Genomic DNA, 6000 nt, shown 5'->3' with positions numbered 1-6000 from the left:
TTCTTGTTTTTAATTAGAAAGTGCTTCTGAAAGTACTGACATTTAGTACATTTTATATTTCAGTTCTGTATGCATCAACAGAGGTTATGTGTACGAAATTTTACTCTGTTTAGGGAAATTTATGTTGCTGCTGAATATGAAATTTGCATCTTTTGATCGAATAGAACGTTGCATAAGACGAGATCTGATGAAGTATTGTATTTATGTCCTGTCTAGGGTCAAAGAAGTTTATGTGTTTGACTATTGACTATATTTAGGACATAAATATACCTTACATATGAATTTTGGTCATACATTGGAAGCATTATGCCTTATGTAAAATAATGTTGACATGTTGAAATTTAATTAAAAAAGATTTGAGGCCAACCTTTATGGTTTATTACTGCCATATTGTAAGATTGTATTCAGCAAGTTGAATATGACTGGGATTGGAAAACTTAAAGCGGGAACATTTTTTGTACTTTGACAATTTGATCTTTTATCCCAATTCTATGTTGAAATTGAGGTAAATTAGGGGAAAGATGACATTTGTCACAGAACACAAGCATTATAGTTCTTTGAGACCTATGTATTATACGAGTATTGTGTGAGTAAACTGTGATAATATTCAAGATGGTTTGGACAAGTAGTCGAAAGTTTTGAGTATATGGTAGATTGTGGTAAACTGTTATGAACTGAATATGAGTGTTTTTGTTCAGAGTTTTTTAAATAATAGGTAGCTAATGATATGATTTATAATTGTGCAGATGTTGATAAAATAAGTTTGTTGATGATGTTAATAATGATGCCAATGATTATGTTGTTGGTGATGATCCCATTGTTATGATTCTTGGTTCTGTGTTGTGGTCAGTCATATCCTTTTATTTTAAGGTATGTATTTAAAGGAAGGAGTGAAATAAATTTGAGATGTTCTGCCTATAGATCTGATGGTTATGAGAAATATATACAAAATACAACTAATAATTCTGTGAATGAGAACATGTTACAGAGATAATGAAAATCAGTGGACATGGTTAACTGAGAAAATCTGTAGTATGGTAATACTGTGTCTGACTATAAACAAGTCTTAAGTTCTTGAAAAAGTTTCGGAATTTATTTCATATTTCTTGTGCAGTTAAACATCAATTTCAACTTTTGTAATTTCTCTTCTGTACCTCATTATGTGTGAAAGTTTTTTATGAAATTTAAAGTATGGTTAGGATATTATTGCAGATTCTGATTGCTGAGTAATTAATCTATTGCTGTAGGTTGTATGTGATAAAATGACTATTTTGAAATTCATAAATCTTTTTGATATTAAGTAATTATGAACTGTGTGAATATGTGTATTACAGGGATAATTTTTTGTGCAATTTCTAGAATATGTTTTTCGTGCCAATGCTCAGTAATTTTATTTTTGTTGTATAAATTTATATGCACTCCTTTTCATTTATCTAGGCAGCTGATGATTTAACGTTCTTCATACAGAGATCAACGTAATTTCCTCCTTGTGAAATTTTCATTTGTATTTATTTTGTCTATATCTGACAATCAGTTACTTTTTGAAGCTGTGTATGTAACTTAGATTTCTTGCCTTGATTGACTATATTGGTGTGTAAAATTAGCTTGGACACAGTATCTTGCAGACAGTGTGGAGCATAGCCAGTTGAGTTTTTCCACAAGTGGAGAAGAGTGTACTATTGTGAAAATAAAGGGACAGGTGAGTCGGAATAATAAGTTTGTAAGATGCACCGAGATAACTGCTGTTTTTACCACTGGAGAGCAGCACCAGTTGATGGATGAGACTGACAAAGCAGGAGGAGATTGTGGGGTATCGAGATGGGACTGAAGTTTAGAAAAAAAAAATCAACAGCAGTGTAGAGGAGGTAGTGACATTGTGTAGGTCTAGTGGAGTCATAGTGGGAATTGTGAAGTACAATGGAATAAGAAAGAGAATAGAGACAGCTCATGTAACAATTTTGTTGTTTTACTTTGCATGGTTTACGGTAAGCATGGTATTTTGTTAATGGGTTTTTTTTAAGGCTGAGATCGAAATCCAAGTTAACTGTAGATATAAGTGTACTGTCACCAAATGTGTGAAAGAATTAAACAAAGTTTAATTTAACTTTTTTGGAAGTACCTTTAATGAATCGTTATTTAAAACTCAAGGACATAAATATCCTCGCTAGCATTATGATAAAATCGGTGTAAGTTATGTACAATTTAATTACTATCATCACTATCTTTTCCTGTTTGTTCATTCTCTAAAATGGAAGTGCAGACACAGATGTCCTACATTTAATTTTTTGTAAAATATTTAATAACAAAAAATGTATTTATTTCATTCATTTCATAATCATTATGATCCTGTCCTATTAACTGTGATCCATTTATATGTTTCCAGTTAATTAAGGTGTTGGAAGTGGTCGGTTTTTGTGATACGATAATTGTGCACTATCCGCGCACTATAAAATGCACTTTTATATTTCCACAAATCAAGTCTGCATTCTAATTTTCCTTTCATGAAGACCAAATATCTTTGCTATTGTTATATAAATCATTTATTACATTTCAGTTTAATGTTTTCATGGTCCTGTATCTCTAAGCTTTTCTACTCTTCAAGGATGACTCCTGCACCTGACCTTACAACAATATGAAATCTCAGGTAACGAAATTTTATTGGACATAGTAGGAGTTTCAGTTTTATCATTAATACAAAGAATCTATAATTTCAGTTACTGTTGTACTTTTGTTGTTGTCAATGTGATGTGCCCCATATCCCAAACTGCTAATTACATCATTTCACTCTTTACATTTATTTTGTATTTTTGTGGGATACACTACACACCTTACTTAAATGTTGGTGTTGTAAAATTTCTGAATACAAGTAGATTGCATCAACTGTAAAGAGTTTGTACTTTTCTGATAATTAATTCTGAAGATCCTGGTAAATCCTGTTTTGTCAATGTGGTATAAGTAACAGCAATGCAATGAAGTTTCACGATTAACATTGACAGTAAGTAGAGAAATCAATCATAATTTTAATTCTATGTGATTATTTGTGTTAATGGTAACAATTCTGTTGGGTTCTGTTTTGAAATTAGAAGGAAAATGCTGAAATGGAAGGTTAGTTTTATGTTATTTCTTGTTGTCAGTTGTTTAGAAAATCAACTTTGGAGTGGTGGAGGTTGGCATTTAGGTAGAGCATCGTATCGTTTAATAGAGCTTATTACTACCAAGCCCCAAGTATTCTGTTACAGAATGACAACAATCAAGCATTAAATTTGTTTTTGTTACTAAGCCTTTGAAATTATTTTCTAAGTATAAGTTCACAGTATTGCTTTCTCCCTCCAAAGCGAAATTTGTGCTGTTTGTTTTCGTTATGTACAGTTCCATATTATTGTGTATTGACCAATGGTAAACGTTCTTGCGGGTTTCATTTGCTTTCTCTAGTGGTTTAGCTGTGATTCAAATACTGCTGTCTTCAGCAAAGAGATTTATTTCCCAGTTATCTGGAAACCCATATCAAGAGCAATAGGGGTCCTCAGAAGTTATGTGGAGGAACTACTGTATTAAGGTATTTTTAAGTAAATATGTTTCATTCAAAATTTCCCTGTGTATGTGGAGCGTTATATCTCTACCTTCTTTTGCAGATTCTATAGGAAGGAACCTGTCTTGTTTGTAAAGTGTGTAGCTTCATTTGTGGAATTTTGTAGGAAACTGTGTAAGGCTACGGAAAGATAGAAAAATTGCAAGTATCACCTTTGTAAACTCTAATATCTCAGAAATCAAACTGTCATTCACTGGGTGGGGGGGGGGGGGGAGGGTGTTATTAAGTAACAGATATTGTAGCAGGAGCACAAAGGAAAAGACTGGCCAAAGAGGAAGATTCCGTCATGAAAATTCTTTTCGGAGTAGCTCTCACACAGATTCACCTTAAGAACACTAGCAACTCTTCGAGTTAATTAAATAACAGCCAAGAAATGCTTCAAAAACAAATTTATTTGGCTGGTTAATTTTGTAGACTACGTTTGTGAATGCTATTTACATATGTGAACGGAAGTCCTATTTGGGTCTTAGTAGCGTAAATGTGATGCTTTTCATGGTTGACTTAAACAAATACGCCCTTTTACACGTGTTTTAAGGTCGATACATTGTCCAGCGATTTACAGTAAAAAATAAGGCTGCGGAAAGATAGAAAAATTGCAAGTACCACCTTTGTAAACTCTAATTTCTCAGAAATCAAACTGTCATTCACTGGGGGGGGGGGGGGGTTATTAAGTAACAGATTGTAGCAGGAGCACAAAGGAAAAAAAAGACTGGCCAAAGAGGAAGATTCCGTCATGAAAATTCTTTTCGGCGTAGCTCTCACACAGATTCACCTTAAGAACACTAGCAACTCTTCGAGTTAATTAAATAACAGCCAAGAAATGCTTCAAAAACAAATTTATTTGGCTGGTTAATTTTGTAGACTACGTTTGTGAATGCTATTTACATATGTGAACGGAAGTCCTATTTGGGACTTAGTAGCGTAAATGTGATGCTTTTCATGGTTGACTTAAACAAATACGCCCTTTTACACGTGTTTTAAGGTCGATACATTGTCCAGCGATTTACAGTAAAAAGAAGTTTCAGATTGTGCAAGTCAGGTCCAGGTAACTGCGAGTTGACTTTTGGTAATCGGACATCATCTGGCGGATCGAGCCAAACGACACAATGTTTGAGACGATGGATTCACTTCGACAGGAGCGCCAATATGGACTTTTTGTCATTTTCCTTTACCAAGGATGTCAAACCTCCGTCATAAAAATATCATCTGTTCTTTTCCAGGCTTTGTCTGATCACCGCTCCATTTTTAAGTACCTCTGTTTCGAAGAGATGCCAGTTACTCAGCTAAAAAGTAAAAGACCTTATCAAACAATGGAAAGTCCAGGTAGGAATATCAACAATGTAGGAAAAGTTAGATTGCTACTTACCATAAAGAAGACTCGCCAAGTTGCAGACAGGCATGATTAAAAGATACTCACATATAACTTTCGGCCTCAACCTTCGCGAGTAAAGAGAGACAAACACACAATACTCACATACAAACACAAGCGAGCACACCTCATGCACATACGACTGCCAACTCCAGTATCTCGGCCTGGAATGCAACATCACGAGGGGTGCAAGCAGTAATCTGGAGGGGGTGGGGAACAGGAAGCGATAGTTTATGGGTGGGGAGAGAGATGGATGCTTTCTGGCGGAGTGTGCAGGCACCAGACTGCCGACAGATGCAGCGTCAGGAGGTTGCGGCGCAGGGAGGTGGGGGGAGAAAGGAACAAAAAAGGAGAAGAGCGGGAAAAGACGGGCGGATGCATTGGCAGAGGGCTGCAAATAAACAGGATGGGAGACGAGAAGGGGGAGGAGATGATAGGACAGAGGGGGTTGAAACTGTTGGGTGGAGAGTGTGCAGACAATATGTTTCCATAGGTTGACACCAGGATAATTATGGGAGCGGAAGATGTGTCTTAAGGATAGCTCCCATCTGCACAGTTCAGAAAAGATGGTGGTGGAGGGGAGGATTCAGATGGGTCGGGTAGAGAAGCAGCCATTGAAAACAAGTGTGTTACGTTGAACTGCATGTTGTGCCACAGGGTGATTTACTTTGCTCTTGGTCTCAGTTGGGCTGTGGCCATTCATCCTGGTGGACAGTTGTCTGGTATTCATACCAATATAAAAAGTGGTACAATGATTTCAGCAGAGCTGGTAAATGACGAGGCTACTTTCACAGGTGGCCCAGCCCCTGATGTAGGATAAATCTGTGACAGAACTGGAATAGGAAGTGCTGAGTGGGTGGGTTGGGCAGATTCTGCACGTGGGTCTTTCACAGGGGTGTGATCCTCTTGGGAAGAGGCTGGGATTGGGAGAGGCATAGGGATGGACTAGGATGTTGTGGACGTTGGGTGGGCGATGGAACACTAGGAGAGGAGGAAGTGTCTCAGGTAGGACGTCCTTCATTTCAGGGTATGATGATAGGTA

The sequence above is a fragment of the Schistocerca piceifrons genome, chromosome 1, assembly GCF_021461385.2.
Source record: "Schistocerca piceifrons isolate TAMUIC-IGC-003096 chromosome 1, iqSchPice1.1, whole genome shotgun sequence".
Taxonomy (NCBI): Eukaryota; Metazoa; Arthropoda; class Insecta; order Orthoptera; family Acrididae; genus Schistocerca; species Schistocerca piceifrons.
The sequence above is the reverse complement of the archived record's forward strand: the minus strand, read 5'-3'. Positions refer to the sequence as shown.